The following is a 19,628-nucleotide window of genomic DNA, read 5'->3' on the forward strand; positions in this document are numbered from 1 at the left end:
ATGACCAAATTTTATCAGTTTTTAATAGAGAAATAGATATAACACAAGATATATAAATATATAAGAATTTACAAGACTGGCTTACAGTGGCCACCCACGGAATCAGATGAGGAAGAGTCCAGAGGGTCTGTCTGCACCCTGGAGACTAAAGGATGTAGTCCAAGATCTGGAGTTTACTGAAATGTCCAACTTGAGTTTATATCAGGAGGCCAATGGGTCTGTTTGGAAGGCTGAAGAGTCTATGCTAGAAAGCTGAAAAATCCTCACTGGAAGCCAGTCACCACTGAAAGACAGAAGATTACGTCTATGGCAGAGGCAGAAGTTCCTCCAAAGGAACAGAAAAAGCCATGTCCTTCCTCATTTCCCCTTACAATATACAGGGGACAAGCCATTCTAGGGTGGATCTCCCACACCCTAGGGCATGGAATTGCTGAGCAATTTAGCTGTTTCTCTTAACCAGACTTCTGAAATTGACACAATCACTCAATCATCACACAAGTGTTCGCTGTTGCTTGTAATCTACTGTCTGTAGTAGTGGGTCTAAGCTTTAGTCAGGCATCTCTCCTATCCCCACACTCCCAAACTCATACACAAACCAGGATCCGCAGGTCATCAAAGAACCAAAGGGAGAGCAGAAATATCCTGTCAGCCCACCTCCACTATGCTGTTCACCTACATAAACCCAATTTCTTCTTAAAACTTTCTTCTCATCTTACTCCTTTCTATAAAAGGAAACTTATTTAATTTTATTCTTCCTGTGTTAGATTTTGAAATACTTGTATATCCTAAGTTTGGGGTGTTCTTGTTAAAACAGTCTCTTTAATAAAATTTCTTTTAAATCTAATTTTCTTCTCACTTACCACCGAGGAGGGGAAAAACATATCCGTTACCTTTACAGAAAGATTTGATTTGATGGACATTACAAGGATTAGCATGTCTTGGCATGTGCATGTATTTCCAGAGCATCTGTGGAAAGAGGCCCAGAGGGGCTCAAACAAGATATGTGGTCCACATTTTTTCTGCTCCCCTTCTTTCAGGCCACATATGGTCACTCATTTCAGGGAAAGGGAGAGCTTAGAACAAAATGTCACTAATAATTGTTTCTCACCAAGGGGAGCAAAGTTATGGGAGGCGCTAAAAGATACAGTACCTTCACAAGCAAAAGTGAAGTCAAATTAGAGGCTAAAATTTGCATATATTTGCTTAAACACTCACTGATTTCTATCTCCACTATGATGAGCATCAATCATCTGGTCAGAACACATCAGCTGGTTCCCTCGAGCAGTTTCAGGAGAGCAGGTACGAACATAATGAAGAGTTATTTCCCCTTGGAGCACCCCAAATGAGCCCCCAAAACTGACCAAAGAATAAACAAAGCAGGGCAAGTCATTATGGAGTGTATTGGGCCAGAAGTGAGAAAATAAAACAAGTCACTCTTCTAGGGTTAAGCTTGGTTCAAAGTAAGCAGAACCATCCCACTGGGGGAGTGGTTGGGTCTTCAGGTGCTGTGCACTTTTACACAAGTATGAAAAGCATAACAAGAAACCCTTGGCTCCTAGTAAACCCTGAAGCCTTCAAAAGTCCATTTCCCAGAGATTCCCTCATCAGTGCACAAAATCCAAACGAGATCTGCTTGTAAAGATTGCCAACAGGCTAGCTTTTAAGTTCTTTGCTTTAAAAGCTGAATCTACCCAGTGGACTTATTAATATCACAGAAGTTGATATAATTTAATCACTTTCATCATAATTATGTTTTCTTTATTCTTTTATGAAAAAATAAATAAAATAAAATTTTGTAACAAAAGATGAGAGAATAACAATAGTTAAAAATGTGTCATTATCTTTGAAGTAGTTATTCATGGTACAAGACATACACCAAAAAGAAAGTTTCGTGTTTGTATCTTATATTTTCTTTATGTTCATTTTTAAAGAACTCCCTAAGGGAAGGAAAAAAATTCCATCTCCTTAGTCAATTCTAGTATTAGTCCCTAAAATCGTCTCCAGAATACATATTTTAAGGGAGTCTTCCTGATGTCTTAAGTCGGCTCTCTGTATAACATCTTTTACCTTCACACAATCTCCTGGGCATACTCAGTGGGTTAGCATGGGCTTCAAGGTGAAGAGGTCTCCCTAACAATCTGACAAAATGCCCCCTAATTTCTTGGTACAGCTCTACTTTAGAGAAAACAAGAGGCAGTATGGGTTGCACCCTGCTTTATAGCTGCAGTTACTTGATATACCATGATACACAGTTCAAGTATTTTTATGAGATTAATCCAAAACCATTTTATCCAACTTTTCTATTCCAACAAATTGATATCACTGTATATACAAAATTCAAAAATAATTATCAGTGTCTTATGTTAGTTGGAGAATATTTCTGAACTGACTTGCTAAGGTTTTATATTTATGAAAAGGTATAAAATAAAAATTTCCCCAGATAAATCATCATGTTAATCATGATCCCAAAAGCCACACTCTAAAATTTTGTCATTTTTTTTCTGATAGGAATTGCAGTTTTGGATTTTATATTTCCGATTCCAATATTCTGTAATTTCTACACTAAATTCTGTACTTCACAGATTTTGATATTTTCAGATGTCAACACTGCAGATTATAGCAATTCTCAGATATTTTGTCTAATTGAAATTTATATTTATTGTTCATCTTCAATTCTTTTTTGTTTTTATAATTTTGTCTTATTAGTACCTGCATTCAGTAATGTATTTTATATTTGGGGGGATTGATACATGTACATATTACAGCATTTTTCATCTTTTAAATCCCCTTCCTTCTCCCAGCCTCTTCCCTCCTCTGTCTCCTTTTCAACTTTTCACTCTTGTTAGTTTTATTAATTTTCTTTCCTATTTATGGGGTACAAAGTCCACATACATGGAATATCTTCACTCTACCCATTTCCTCATCGCCTCTGTCACCCCTTGCCCTTGATATGCCGGACCCCTTGCCATGTACACAGGGTCCATGCCCTTCCCTTGTTCTGCCGTTCTTTTATTTTTCTGCTTCACCTTACTCAAATCAGACATACCATATGGTATTCGATGTGTCTGATTTATTTCACACTAAATTATATTTTTCAGGTGCATTCATTTTCCTACAAGTGACTTACATTTCTCCTTCTTTGCAGTCAGCTACTGTTCAATTGTATTTAGATAAAACATTTTATCAAATAATTTACTGATGGACACATAGGTTGCTTCCAGAATTTTGCTATTATGAATTGTATTGCTCTAAACATTTGTATGCATGCTTTGCTGTAATACTATGTCTTAAGCTCTTTGGGAAAGATACCTAAAGGGGAAGAGCTGGGTCATATGAAAATTCTAATTTTATTTTTTAAGAAATCTCCATACTGATTTCCATAATGACTGTACCATTTTACATTACCAGCAACAAAGTAAGAAGGTTCTTTTTTTTTTTAACATAGCCTCACCAGATTTTGTTATATTATGATTTCTCTCTCTTTTTTTTTTTTTTTTTTTTGTGTGTACCAGAGATTGAACTCGGAACCTTGCACTTGCAAAGCAGGCAGCAGCACCACTGAGCGGAACCCCCAGCACTATTATTTTGGTTTCTTGATGAATGCCATTCTTTCCAGAATAAGATAGAATCATAGCATTTCTTAAAATTTGGATCTCTCAGAGATAGAGAACATATTTTCACATATGTGTTGGATATTTGTACTTCTTCCTCTGTGAAATGTCTGTTCATTTCACTTGCTCTTTCTTTTTTTTCCTCGAGTTTATTGGTACTTTTTAGGTATACAGTACAGTTACATTCTTCATTGGGATCTTGTACCTTTACATGACAGGTCTTGGTTCTCATTTCTTTCCTCATACCCCTTCCCTCCCTTCATCCCCTCCTCCCTTCCCTATTTACAGAAACTTGTTTCCATTTTTTCATTTTCTCATATTTTTCTTTTCCCATATTTCCTTTCCCCCACCCTTCCCACTTCCCCTACACCTTTAGCGCTTTTCTTCACTTGCTTTTTCAAGACAACGTCTTTAGTTTTAGATGGTTGAAGTTTTTGAGTTCTTTATGTATTTTAGACATCAGTCCTCTGTCTGAGGAGTGAGGGGCAAAATTTCTTCTCAATCTGCAGCTTGTCTCTTCACTCTACTAATTTATTATTTTGCTGTACAAAAGTTTTTTTTTTAATTACTCAGTGAGTTTATTGGTACATTTTAGGTATACTGTACAGTTTCATTCATCACTGGAATCTTGTACCTTTACATGACAGGTCTTGGTTCTCATTTTTTCCCCTTGTCCATGCCCTCCCTTCACCCCCTCCTCCCCTCTCCATTTACAAACACTTTATTTCCATTTTCTCATACATTTTTCTTTTCCCTTATTTCCTTTCCCTTACCCTTCTCACTTCCCCTACACCTTTAGCCCTTTTCTTCCTATTACACATTATCAATTATACCATTAGGATCTTATTTACAATTACAGTTTTTCACACCAGAGAAACTATTCAATAATTACACATGCATGACTTATTTATTTCACTAAAGAGTAGAACCAAAATATGCATCCATTTTCCTATGAATAACTCTAATTTCTCATTCTTTATGGCTGAGTAGTATCCCATTTTAGAGAAAAACCACATCTTCTTTATCCAGTCTCCAACTGATGGTCAAATGGGTTCTTTCCGAGATTTAGCTATTACAAACTGTGCCACTATAAACAGGTATGATTCTTTTAATTCTTTTGGAAAGATACTCAGCAGAGGGATGACTGGGTCAAATGGAACCTCTAGTCTGAGCTCTTTGAGGTATCTCCATATTGATTCCCACAGTGGTCGCACCAGTCTGCACTCCCACCAACAATGGAGAAGGGTTTCTTACTCTCCACAGCCCCACCAACATTTGCTACTGGTTGATTTCTTGATAGCAACCATTCTTTGTGTGGTGAGGTGAAATCTCAGTGTTATTTTCATCTGCATATCTCGAATGACCAGTGATGTGGAGCATTTTTTCATATATTTACTTGATGCTTTTACTTCTTTTTCTGAAAAATGTCTGTTCATTTCAGATGCCCATTTTTGAATTGGGTCTTTATGTTTTGGGGGGACTGACTTTTTTGAGTTCTTTATATATTCTAGATAACAGGCCTTTGTCTGAGAAGAGGATCAGCTCATAAAAATTTTTCCCACATTGTAGGTTCTCTTAGTTCTGTTGATGGTTTCTTTTGCAGTACAGAAGCTTTTTAATGAAATGAGATACCAGTTGGTGATTCTTTGCGCTAGTTCCCATGCTACTGAGGATTTGTTCATAAGTGTTTTCCTATGCCAATGTCTTCAAGAGTTCTGCCTAACTTCTCTTCCAGAAGATTTAGTGTCTGCTTTTTGATATTCAGATCTTTAGTCTGCTTGGATTTTAGTTTAGTGCCTGGTGAAAGATAAGGGTCTAATTTTAATGTTTGGCAGTTTTTCCAGCTCCATTTATTAAAGAGGCTATCTTTCATTCAGTGAGAATGGTTGGCTTCTTCGTCAAAGATGAGGTAGCTAAGTACATCTGGAGTTGTTTCTGTATCTTCCAGTCTGTTCCACTGATCCTCAGGTCTGTTTCTTTGCCAGTACCATGCTGTTTTTATCACAGTGGCTTTGTAGTATAGTTTCAAACTGGGAATTGTTATACATGCTGCCATGTCTCTGTTGCTTAGGGTGGCTTTTGCTATTCTAGGTCTCTTCTTATTCCAAATGAATTTTTGGATTATTTTTTCTAGCTTTGTGAAATATACTTTTGGAATTTCTATCAGCATTGCATTGGATCTGTATAGCAGTTTTGGTAGTATGGCCATTTTTACTATGTTGATTTTTCCTACCCAGGAACAGGGGATATCTTGCCTTTTTTTGTTTGTTTGTTTGTTTTTGTTTTTGTTTTTGTTTTTGTTTTTTTGGTACTGGGGATTGATCTTGGGTCCTTGTGCTTGCAAGGCAGGCCATCGAACCGCTGAGCCAAATCACCAGCCCTCTTTCCATTTTCTTATATCCTCCTTGATCTCTTTTTTCAGAGTGCTGTAGTTTTCAGTGTAGAGGTCTTTTGCTTCCCTCACTGGACTGATTCCTGGATAGTTCATTTTTTTGGATGCTGTTGTGAAAGGAATTATTTCTCTCTCAGTGAGTCTGTTATTTGTGTATAAGAAGGCTATTGATTTTTGTGTGTTGACCTTTTATCCAGCTACTCAGCTAAAAGTGTCAATTAAGTCTAGAAATCTTTTGGTGGAATTTTTTGTGTCTTCAATGTAGAGTATCATATAGTCAGCAAATAATGACACTTTAACTTCTTCTTTTCCAATCTTTATTGCTTTAATTTCTTTCTCATGTCTAATTGCTGTGGCTAATGTTTCCAGAACTATATCAAAAAAGAGTGGTGATAGGCAAGGGCATCCTTGTCTTCTTCCAGATTTTAACATTAAGATTTTCATTTTTTGAACATTTAATATTATGTTGGCTGTTGGTTTTTCATAGATAGCCTTTATTAAGTTGAGATATAGACCATCTAGTCCAATTTTTTGCGAGGTTTTTTATCATGAATGGGTGTTGAATTTTGTCCAATGCTTTTTCTACACTTTTGAGAGGATCAGATGATTTTTGTCCTTGACTCCGTTAATATAGTGTATTATATTTATTGATTTATGTATGTTGAACCATCCTTGCATCCCTGGAACAAGTCCAACTTAGTCAGGGTGTATGATACTCTTGATGACCCTCTGTATTCTGTCTGCCAGTATCTTATTGAGGATTTTTCTATTTATATTCATTAAGGAGATTGGCCTGTAGTTCTCTTTTTTAGTTGAGGCTTTCCCTTGTTTAGGAATCAAAGTAACACTTGCTTCCAGGAATGAATTTGGAATACTGCTTCCCATTCTACTTCATTGAAAAGTTTAAAGTGTAGTGGCAGTAGTTCTTCTTTAAATGTCTTGTAAAATCCAACAGTTAATCCATCAGGACCTGGGCTTTTCTTTATTGGTAAACTTTTAATTACATTTTCAATTTCACTGATTGTAATTGGGGTGTTTAGAATTTTGTATCTTCTTAGTTCAACTTTGGTAATTCAGAAGTATCTATAAATCTCTCCCTGCTGTGGTTTTCCATTTTATTAGAGTACAGGTTCTCAAAGTAGGTATTAATGATCCTCTGGATTTCTGCAGGATCTGTTGTGACTTCACCTTTTTCATTCCTAATTGCATGGATCTGAGCCTTTTCTGTCCCTTTTTTGACAAGGTTGGCTAAGGGTTTATTAATTTTATTTATTCTTTCAAAAAACCAACTCTTTCATTAATTTTTGTACCATTTTCTTAGTTTCTATTGCATTGATTTCTACTCTAATCTTTATTATTTCATCTCTTGTACAAGCTTTGGGTTTTTCTTGCTCTTCATTTTCTAGGAGTCAAAGATTCATCATTAGATTTTTTCTTTGAGCTTGCTCTATTTTCCTAGTGTCGGCATTCACTGCTATGAATTTTCCATATAGAACTGCTTTCATTGTGTCCCATAGATTCCTGTATGTTGTATTAGCATAATCATTTATTTGTAAAAACTGTCTCATTTCTTCTTTAATTTCTTCTGTGACCCATTGTTTGTTCAGGAGAATGTTGTTCAAATTCCATGTGTTTGTGAATTTCCTACAGTTTCTTATGATATTGATCTCCAGCTTGATTGCACCATGATCTGATAATATACAGGGGATAATTTTGATTCCTTTGCATTTAATCAAACCTATTCTGTGAGCTAGTATGTGGTCTACCTTCGATAATGACCCATGTGCAGCTGAAAAGAATGTATATTCTGATTTTGTGGGGAGGAACACTCTATAGACATCTATTAAGTCCATATGTTCTTAAGCTTGGTTCAGTTCTTGTATTGCATCATTGATTTTTGTCTAGATAATCTCTGTATATTTATGATGGTGGGGTATTTAGGTCCCCCACTACAATTGTATTAGTGCTATTTGGTTTTTCATGCTACTTAATATTTGTTTTATATAGTTGGGGGCATTAATATTTGGTGCATACATATTTATGATTGTCATCTCTTCCTCTTGAATTGTTCCTTTTACAAGGATGTAGTGGCCTTCTTTGCCTCTCTTAATCAGTTTTGATTTGAAATTTAGTTTGTCTGCAAATAAAATAACTACCCCTGCTTCTTTCTGGGCTCCTGTCCTTTCACTTTCAGTCTATGGGCTTCTTTTTGCACTAGGTGTGTTTCATTTATACAGTATATCATTGGATTTTGCTTCTTAATCCATTCTGCCAGTCTGTTTGTCCTGATTGGTAAATTGAGGCCATTGACATTGTATAACTGATATGTACTGATTTATTATGGTACTTTTGTTGACTCTATTTAATTTTTTCCCCTCTCCTTTTAGTTTCTTGCCTTGCCTATTTGATTTGGTCTATTGGGCCTCATGAATTTTGGGGAACTTCATTGTCTTTTTCTAGGATATTGTTCAGAATTCCCTGTAGTATTTTCAGAATTTCCTTGTAGGTTTAGTATTCCTGGAAGTTTCTTAGGTGTTCTTTGTCATGGAGTATCTTATTTCCCATTTTTTTTTTTTTTTTTTTTTTTTTTTTTTTTTTTGGTACCAGGGATTGAACTCGGGTCCTTGTGCTTGCAAGGCAGGCCACCGAACTGCTGAGCTAAATCCCCAGCCCACCCAATCCATTTTTTAAAGGAAGTGTTGCAGGATACATCAGTCTAGTTTGGAGGTTATTTTCTTTTAGGACTTAAAACACCTTACTCGAGACTCGCCTTGACCTGTGGGTTTATGTTGAAATGTCTGCTCTGATTCTGATGGGCTTTCCTTTGCATGTGATTTGTTACTTTTCTTTTACCACTTGAAGTATTTTGTTCTTCTGTTGGATTTCTGGGATCTTGATTATTATATGTCTAGTTATAGATTTTTTTGATCATGGCTAGTTGGAGTCCTATATGCCTCACTCATCTGTATATCAAATTCTTCCCCTCTGTTTGGGAAGTTTTCTGTCATTAATTCTGTGATCATCTTTTTTAAGTCATTTGTATTTTCTCCTGCTACTTCATGGATTCCTATCAGTCTTATGTTTCTCTTCTTTGCATCATCAGGAGTTGTTGGATCGATTTCTCATGATCTTTTACTGATTTTAAGAGACCTCTCTTTTCATGGTCACTGACTACAATCATATCTTCTATATCTGAAATTCTATCTTCACATTCATTTAGCCTGCTGCAAAAACTTTCAAAAGAGTTTTGAGTCTGGATATCTGTTTAATCTGTTTCATGGTTTCCATTTCTTTCCTATGTTAGGTATTCATGGTTTCCATTTCTTTCTTATGCTGGGCCTTCATGGCTTCTATCATGATCCTGAGCTCATCTACTTTTTTTTTTTGTCAATTTCTGTTCTAGAGTCTCTCTAACCATGTCTTTCATTGTGCTCATCATCTCTGTAGTTATCTGGGAAATTATTTCTGTTTTAAATTTTCTAGAGCCTGATTGATCTGTTTTGTTACTTCCCATGCTATGAGTTCAGAGTGTCCTGGTGATTCATTGTCAGACTTTTCAGCCTCATTTGCCCTAGAGTTTGTCATTGGTTAACTGGAAGTCTGCCTTTGTGCCTTGCTTGTTTTCTCATTTTTATTTTTGTTGTTGGGTTATCCTTGGTTTAATTCCTGGGTTATTACTTAAATCTTCCTGATATAGTTATGCTTTAGCTTTTGAATCTCTAATGACTCATAGACATTCTCATTTTCATAATATCAAAAAAGACAACTCATGTAATCAACCAAAACCCTTTAGCACAATTGACACAATCAGTAACACAATAGGATCAAGCTCAACTTACAAATTAACCATTTGTGGTAGTCATTAATCTATCAGCTTTAAACCATGTGAATTAAATCAAAATCAAGGAGCAGCCCAAAATATTTTTACAGTGAATAAACTCTTCTATATAGCATCTTTACCCTTTAGGATGGGGGCTTAGACAGACTTAGGATGAAAGGAGTAAATAGTTAAAAGAATTGGAGAAAGTTTCCAGTAAAACCAGGGGACAAAGGATGGCCACACAAACTTTAGGAAACTGTTGAAGACTAGAGGGAAAGACAGAGTAGAAGAAGAATAAGGACAAGAATATAACAACTTAACAGCAATAGGGGCTCACTTTCCTTTGAAACTATTAACTCTTGAGTGAAGGAAAATGAGAGATGAATAGAAAATAAAGAAGAAAAATGATAAAAGAAGAAATCAGAGTTAGGGCAGGAACAGGAAGAGAAAGGGAAATGAAGAATAATACAGTGGAGTAAGAGACTGAGTTGGAAAAAGAAGACAGAAAAAATAAAGAATTTTCAGAGTGGAATGAGGAAAAGAAAGAAAGAAAAAAGAATTTGGAGGGCCTCTTTCACAGTAAATCTCTACTGTCATAATAGGTAATGTGTGCAGCCATGTGCAGAACTAAGTCCTTTAGTCTCAGCTAGCTGATGGCTGATCCCTGAGATTCAGGCTGAATTTGGGCTGCAAGGCTCAAATTGAGCTCCCTGACCTAATGCAGGGTTGAACTCTCCAAGGTTCTACTACAGGCTCCCTCTGCCCTTTCTCTGAAGAAATTCAAAGTTCTGATGGAAGATTGTACTCTCTCCAACTTACCAACTATGGAGATCTGATGTGCCTTTATGGCAGTTGTTCACTTCTGTTCTATCTTCTGCAGTTCATAAAAATGACCTTTATGACCACCTGTGCATCTGCAGAGTGGACCCGAGAACTGGCATAATCAGGAGACCTGAGAGTATGGCAGGAGGGATATTACAGAGGCACCCACAAGGCAAACCAGTCCAGCTTAAGGCAGGCCAGAGTGAGAACAGGATCTCTGTATGGCTACACCAGACCTCCACCTTCCGCCTTCCACCTTCCACTGGATGCAGGCCCCAAAAGCTTTTTAATCTGATATAATCCCATTTATTGATTTTTGCTATTGCTTCTTGTGCATTTGAGTTTCTTTTCAGAAAATCCTTTCCTACAGCGGTCTTCAACTGTTTTGTCTTATTTATCTATCAGTTTCATGTTTCTGTTTTAGTGCTTAGATCTTTGTTCCATTTTGGTTTTGATTTCGTACATGATGAGAGAAATGTGTCCAGTTTGAATCATTTCCAAAAACTACTGAATTTTCCCAGCACCTCTTCCTCTAATATGACTTTGACACCTTTATCAAAGTTCAAATAGCTGAATGTGTCTGAGGACGTTTGTGCAAACTTTATTCTGTTCCATTGATCTGTGTATCTATTTTTGTTGACGTAAATGTGTTTTATCATACAGCTTTTGTTTCTGGTATGGGGATCCAATTTCAGACCTTGCATTTGCCAGGAAGGTGTGCTGCTACTGAGCTAAATTCCTGGCCCATTATTGCTTTATTATTTAGCATTTAGTATTGTGAAGCCTCCTGCTTTGCTTTTTTTCTTCTGGATCTCTTCTAGTTCCATATGGATTTTAGCAATGTTTTCTCTAGTTCTGTAATATATGCTGCTGATATTTTTATTTGGACTGCACTGAATCTTCATAACAATGTTGGGAGTATGAACATTTTAACAATATTTTTTTTGGCTTATTCAAGAACAGAAGAAAAATTTCTGTTTTCTGACCTCCTCTTCAACCTCCCTTCTCAGAGAACTGCACTTTTCTTTGTAGAGATCCTTCACTTCCTTGGTGAGGTGAATTCCTGGGTATTTCATTTTTCTTGAAGCTACTGTGAAAATATTGTCTTCATAATTTCCTTCTGCTTGAGTTCATTATTGGTATACAAATGATAATGATTTTTGAATACTGATCTTATATCCTGCTATGTTGCTGAAATTTGTTATTAATTCTGAGATTTTGTGAATTTCCTTAGATTTTTACATAGTATATTATGTAATCTGCAAATAATGGTAATTTGAGTTCTTCCTTTCTTATATGTATCCCTTTTATGCTTTCTCTTTGGTGTTGTTTTACATTCTGGCTAATGTTTCAAATACTGTATAAAATAAAAGCAGTGAGAATCAGCATCCTTGTATTGTTCCTGATTTTTGGGAGAATGCTTTTTTTTTCTTCTTTTTCTTATTTAATGTTATGTTGGCTACTGGTTTGTCATAAATAGCTTTTGTCAAATTCAGTTACTGTCTTTCTATATCTGGCGATATTTTAATGAGGTTGTCACTAAACCAAAGTGATCTTTAAGCAATATGTTAGACCAACCAAATTCTCTTTTCAAATTTTCAGGATATTGCTTGTGCATTTGTCTTAACTTGTTCACTCTGTCAGTATCTATCACAGCTAGCAATGAATGAACACTTATAATCTCACAATAGAGCAAAATGGCAGTTCTTCTTATCTTCACTTTTTTTTTAACTTTGCTGCTTAATCCTACCTCTTGGAATCATGCCTGGCATGCATACTATACAGTTTATAATTAATAAATATTACTTGCTTTGATAATTATATTTAGCAGATGAAGAAAAGCAAAAGCTCACCTCTCATTGATAATTTCTCATTTCCTTCGAGACTGCTGCTTAGATTTTGTTATCCATCAAATGAAAGCAAGGTGAAGATGGATCAGTCACAAAAGAGCCTAGAAAAGAGCCGTGTTAATAATGATCAATTTATCTCTGTGTCATTGCTCGTGTTCTTCTTTTCCTTTTTAAATTAATTATTATTATTGATATAATTTAGATATTCATGATGATCACATTCATCTAAGGAATTTGTACCTGTATGTGTTATATCTTGATTCTTTTTTTTTTATTTCCTCACCCCCCCTTAAACTTTTTTCTCCTCCTTATGTACTGAAGCTTTGTTTCCATTTTTTATTCTTTTATTTCTTTTACTTTTCCCTCCTTCCTTTCCCCATCCCCTTTCCCGCCCCAGTTCCCTTTTTATTGAATATTTTCTTCCTATTTCACAGTATCTATTACACACTTTGGTCCTTATTTACTCTTTTGGTTTCTCACATCAAAGAAACCATGTAATATCTAAATATATGTCTTTAACTTATTTCACTTAAAAGTATGATCTCAAGGTGCATCTAGTTACTAGAAATGTCTCAATTTTATCTTTCATTATAGAGAATAGTACTCCATTTTATAAAAACTCCACATAATTTTTATCAATTCATCAGGTGATGGGCATTTGGGCTGTTACAAAGATTGAGCTGTGATTCTATTTCCCATTTCTTTGTTCCTGTCGATTTCATAGATCTTCCAAACACTCAGAAATGATTTTGACTGAAGCTTTCATCCATTCCAAGAATCATAATGATAAATATTCATAATTAAGCCAAGCTAAAGCAAATACATTGCCTTTTCCTAAAAAAATGCATTGTATATTTTGCAACTAATATTATTTTTTGTTTTGTTCTCAATAAAATCAACTATTTGAAATGGAAACCTATGCGGGATTTGAGGTATAGTCATCTATCCACAACTATAATCAATACAAGAGCAGTTTGATCCATTATGCCTTATCTCCTCATGTTCTTTGTGGTCTGGTTTCCCAAACTCAAATCCTAGCAACTACAGGTATGTTCTCTGTCCATAGAATTTTGCCTTTTGAAGAATATTATATAAATATTGTTTAAAACAAATCTTCATTTGCTTTAGATGAATACTTAGAGGAGAGCCACTAGGTCATATGATTAACATTCATTGAACTTTATGCAAAATGGACACATGCTATGCCAATGTGGTTGTACCATTTGCAGTTTTAGCAAGAGTCTTCCACATTCTCTCTTTGCAGTGCTAGGTGAGTCAAATAGATGCACGTATGTGTGAGGAGCGTGTTAGAATTCCATGAGGTGTCTGGTCGAATGTCTTCTGGTTTCAACTCGCTCTTGACTCATAATGTTGAGCAACTTTTCACTTGCTCACATCCCATACATATATTGCTCTAGGAAAGTGTCTATTGAAGGTTTTTTGTTCTACTCCATCTCTAGGGTTTTGCTCATTTTCTAGTTAGATATTTTGTTGCTGTTATTCAGTTCTCTGTACATTCTGGATGTAAGTCCTTTGTAAACTATTATTTGTAGATATTTTTCCCAGTCTGTACCATATCTTCTATAAGTGTTGTTTACATAGCAAGTTCTAAATTTTGATGTGGTCTAATTCTTATTTTTTGCTTATTTTTATTATGTTTACATATTTGCTATTCAGCATATACATTAACCAAATCTGTTATGAAAATTTGATTTTTTAGGTGTTGGATTCTCCCTTTAAGGATTGTAGTTGTTACATTTACTTCTGTTTGGTCATCTAAACATCAAAGACCATTCTGCAACTAAGAAGTCTACTAACATTTGGAAGAATATCCCCAAATGTATTCAATGGTAGAGAATAATTACAAGGTATTTAAAAACATATAAAGAAGAATACAGCTAATAGCTTTTATAATATATAATTTAACAACATAGAATTCACACATCAAATTTAACCTCAAAAACACAGCTCTTCTTGCTTCAATATGCTGCCAAAACAGATATATAAGAACCAGACAATAAGAAAATAATCTTGTAGATATTTTTGATAGACATATATGTATATTAGGTCTTTGGTAATGAGGAGGAAAAAAGGAAGATTTAGGTTATGTGAAATTCTTCTAAATTGAATATTAAAGCAGTCAACATGTAGCCCAGAAATTGTCCTACTTTAACTTATCATGTAAAATCCATTTGCAGTGAATTCTAATTAATGCTTAACTTTTCACACCATAGTGTGAGTGCTAAAAATGCAATTGACTATTTTAACTTCTAAAATTGTTATTACATTCTCTTTTTGTGTAGATTGAGTTTAAATTATTAATAACAGGACTGATTTTCACATTTTTAGAGACAAATGTGCTCTCATTTTCATAATGAAATCAGTATTTTCATTGTTTTTGAGTTTATTTCATAATATTTTGAACACTGGTGATTCTATATTCCATTTTACTAGGTGTTTTCTCTTTCCCAAGTGGGCTAGCAAATTCAGTCAAAGGATATGTTGAATCTCATCATCATCCAGTGCATGAAGAGTCGTTAATGTCCAGGAAGACTTTACTTTCTCTCTATCTTTACAATTGTGTTGCCTTCTTGGGTAATATTTCCTATACTGATAACTTAATCATATGTGATTCCATGAGACTTGATGCCTCAAGAAAAAAATACTGGCTTGGTTTATATGTCTTTGACTCTAGGAGAGCATTGAAGGCAGTGTCCATTGCCCACTTGAATGACAGCAAGGAGAAATTTGGGAAGAGGAGGATTAGCAGGCCAAAGGCTGCAATCTGTTGCTTCCCAGTGGTAAGTAAAAAGAGGAGAAACAACCCTAAGATCAGAAGACAGAAAAATGTCCTCCATACAGTACTGATGTCAAGCACAAGAAGTTCAGTCAATAGAGCTACACTCTGCACTCAACTGAAAATCTTCACCATTTCCAGGAGCTCCCACCACATGACATTTAGCATCTGTTGAAAATTAATTTTAACTGGATATTTCAGAAGAACATATTGCTGAGAAATGTGACAAAATTACTTTTTAGATTCTTTGTCATTCTAAGTTTAGCTAAGTTGAACACATTTATACATGCACAAACATGGAATTATATGCTCTCTATTTTTCTATTTAAATATTAATCCTAAATTCTCCTATATTCATTATAAAAATCACACATGTTAATAGCTAAATACATAAAGCATATGATTGGGCAGATCTTGGAACACACACATGTGTAAAAACACAAACACACTGGAAAATATTAGATCATTTGCTTGATTTATAGAAACTCTCAGAGACACACCCATTTGTAAAGAAAATGAAAAATGAAATAAAAGTAGATGTTGATTATTTCAGCTCAGTTATGAAGCACACATTTAAAGCTGTTTTACACCATGGAATCAGACTTCCATAGAATCAAAGTAGTGTGACTAATAAGTTATCAGTGGGAGCCATGAAAAAATGACCTGTAGCAATAAAAATTATAAGGAAGCCTCTAATCCCACCTTCAGCAACCTTCTAAGTAAATGTCATGTTTGACAAAGTAGTTCACGTTGAGAAACACCATCTGTGAAGAATATTAGAGATGATGAGGGGATGCCATGCTTGATAAAGCTGGTAATGCCGGTGCCCATCAGAAGAGCCGGCTAATATTTCAAAATCTCAGGGAAAAAGGAGTCAAGAGAAGAAAATGATGAGTTTGAACAAACCACCTGAGACCAATCCTAATGAACACAATTTTTCTGTATAATTATATATTATTTTATTATATTTAATATTTTTTTCTCTGGTCCTAGCTAACATATTGGCTTGCTCTTTGACATTTGTTACTTATTGTTGTCTTGCACAAATTAATATGCATCCCTCTTTGTGTTTAAAAATAATAATCTAAGAAGCTTTACTGTGAAAGTGTGTATTTGCTTCACTCTAAAACCGGAAGTCAATAACTTCTCAGACCTTTTCAAAACAAAATAAAACCCGTCATAAAGCAAAAGGCTGAAACGTTTCAGTAGAGAGTGGAACTGAGTGTGTGTGTCATCTGACAGTTGTTTAATTTCATTTTTTAAAAGACATTGGAAATGTACTTTAAGTCTGACTTAAAACTCTCTCATGATAAAATTTGTTGTCATATCTTATGGAGAAAAATAAAATTCATTTTTGCAGCATTTTGGCTGACAGTTTAAACTTTGGATATTTATATAGGAATTAGTAAACATTAAAAGCCGAATAAAACTAGTCTATACACTTTGCTCAATACATTACCAGTCAATTGTGGTGTTCTTGAATCAGGTGGACATTATCAATCTGCAAAAATGCAGCTCTGTCAGCTGTCCTGGTGCCACTGGATAATGCAGGATGCCAACAGGGGGCACAGTCTGTTGCTGATCACTGCTGCCATCAGCTAGTAGTAAGGGATGCTGCCTTGTGTCATCACAGCTTGTGTGAGATGCTGGAGGTCCATCTACTCTTCCAGCTGCTTCTTTCTGACACTGACCATTGTTGGCTGCTGGTCTCTGGAGCTCTTCAGGGATAACAACCTCTAGTATCTACTGCTTTTTCTTTGAGAGGATGCCTCTGTCCATACTACTCAGGATAAAACTCTCAAGTAGTTTTACAGGCTCTTCTAAGAAATGAATGATGAGCGGATTTGCAGAACCAGCAGGGGAAGTCTTTGTCCTTATTTTATTTAAATGTTATTAGTTTACTGTTTATTTTAATGTTGCTTGTGTGGAAACACAGGGTATCAGCATACCAGAGGGCTCCCTCCTAGGCTAACACCAGAGATGTGAAAGAGTGCTCCTTACAAAGTGGCTGCAGGCCTTGGGTTGATCCAATTAAAAGTCTATAATTGTTCAAATTCAGGCCTACTGACTGACTCAAGAGAAGGCTGGTGATTGGTCCAAGTTGGCGGGCAGTGCATGTAGGGTAGTCACAGAAATCATGGTGGTGATTCAGTGAGAGAGAAGGGAGACATGAGCTGTTTGACTTGTTGCAGAACTCCAAGAAACAGGAGAGACTAAACAGGAATCAAGAAGATTTTTTTCTTAAGTGTATACACCAGCCCAGGAGACTCTCAGTCGAAAATGGCTGAGTGTTGAGCAAAAAGTTTCAGCTTTTATACATTTTGTTGAAAGAGGTGGTTTTTCTAGCAATGTAGCAAGTGACTTTACCAAAACAGGACAAGGGAAGAACGTTTTATAACTTGGCCCTGAAAGAAAACAATAACTCATGAATCACATGAGAACAGAGCATCATAAACTTTGTTACAGGACATAATTAGTACAAGAAATTATAGATACAAAGAAGAAGGTAAAGGTAAAAATGGGGGTGGTGTGACGCCGAAAGCTAGGAAGGACTAGTTTATTGAAGTCCTGTTTCATCACCCCCATTGATGCTCTTTATAGCAAGTTTTACTACAGAGCACACCATCATCATCATCATCGTCATCATCTTCATCATCCTTTTCAGTTTTTGTCAGAAGGCGGTGTTCAGTACAACCTCCTAATCAGAAGCTGGTGGTGGTGGGCCTGTTTATCAGAATCTCTATGGCTGACTGAATGCTTTTGACGAGTAGGAGTGAGAGGCAAGGGAGAATTACAACAAAGAGGATAAGAGACTCATATTGTCTTTGTGACTCTGTGTTGATCTTTAAGCTTCATAGTGCTTGGACTGGTCAGCTTCTAGAGTGAACAGGGCAAGGCTAGGACTAATCTTCTTGCAAGATCAGCTGGTTTTGTTGTTCTGGATCTTGTTGATTGGTCTACTTGTCTCGAGCAGTTGGCTTTTAGCCTCCATGGACATGTAATATTGAAAAGACATATCTTGTCCATTGGGCTCCTTCTAGCAGCATGTGGGTCTCTGAAGGGGCAATCTGTGAGATCTCCCCGGCACAATAATACTACATCTATGTTTTTACATCATTTTAAAGGTAGTTCCCAGCTCAACTGGGAGCAAAGAATCAGGATTAAGGGTGTTTATAGTCTCTTAAATTATGTAGGAATTTTTATACAGAAGCCCTTAATATCAAGTCATTCTTTGGTTTTATAGCCAAGGGAGTCTTTTCTGGTTTATCAAGGTTGTGACTGAGTGTGGCACTTGGATAGTTAGTTGCTCTCCCAGAGTCAGCTTGTCAGCTTCCTGCATCAGCAGGGCAGTGACAACCAGGGATTTAAAGCATAGAGGCCACTCCAGGGCCACAGAGTGTACTTGTTTTGACAAGCAAGCCATTAGGTGGTGCCAGGATCCTCTGACCTCATCAGGATCTCCCTGGCCATTCCCTGCCATCCTTGGATGTATAGGAAGAAAGGCTTGGTTAAACCTCGGAGTCCCAGGGCTGGAGATTAGGTTAAAACTTCTTCGATTTATTTGAATAGCCTGTCCTGTGTAGCTTCCCAAAGGAGGGGCTCCTTTCCCCTGCTCTGCTAAAATTATTCAGCCATGAGCAAGAAGTTAGGGATCCAGTTGTCACACCAAGTACATTTTTTACCTGGTGTCTGGTAGTTAGGGTTGAAGATAGGTCATAGACAGCTTGGTTTTGTTGAATGCCAGGTTGATGTTTCTCTTTCGTTACTATAAAACCAATATACTTTATTTGTTGGAAGATTTGAGCTTTCTTTTGAGATATCCTATGTTTTGCTTTTTACAGCAGGTGAGGAAGATCTCTGGTCCCTTGGAGACAGTCCTCAAGAGAGACAGCTGCAAAAAAGGAGATCATCCATCTATTGTAATGAAACACAGCCACTTTCTGGCATGAGAAAGGATTTTAGATCAGTGGCCAGTGTTTTCTTGAAAAATGGGGGGGGCGCGTGTTAAACTCCCGAGGGAGCCTAGTGTAAGTGAGCTGTTTTTGTTTGGTTTTGTTTTATTTGTAACTAAATCCTGCCATTGAAATGTAAAAGTGGGTTGACTTCTTGGTGCCAAGTGGAGACAGAGAAAGATTCCTTTCAAGTCCAGGCAAGTGAACCAGGCAGTACTTGCTGGGATGAGTCTAATTAGTGTATATGGGTTTGGCATTGTTTGGTGTATGGTTTTAGAAGCCTGATTTATAGCATACAAGACTTGCATTATCCTATATTTATTAGTCAGTGGTCTACATACCACCCCAAGTCATTCTAAGAATATTGGCATTTGACCTGGATT

The 19,628-nt window shown here is 36.1% G+C and overlaps 1 long non-coding RNA gene across 1 annotated transcript; it reads right to left on the reverse strand.

Moving 5' to 3' along the window:
* Positions 1-213: 213 nt before the first annotated feature.
* LOC104875760 lies at positions 214-17,683 on the reverse strand. Its single transcript, XR_784168.2, has 3 exons — positions 16,752-17,683; positions 12,499-12,596; positions 214-283 (listed from the first exon to the last, which is right to left on the reverse strand). It is a non-coding gene; the product is annotated as an uncharacterized LOC104875760 (long non-coding RNA).
* Positions 17,684-19,628: the final 1,945 nt, after the last annotated feature.

The sequence above is a fragment of the Fukomys damarensis genome, unplaced genomic scaffold (assembly GCF_012274545.1).
Source record: "Fukomys damarensis isolate Sample0158 unplaced genomic scaffold, DMR_v1.0_HiC HiC_scaffold_29, whole genome shotgun sequence".
Lineage (NCBI taxonomy): Eukaryota > Metazoa > Chordata > Mammalia > Rodentia > Bathyergidae > Fukomys > Fukomys damarensis.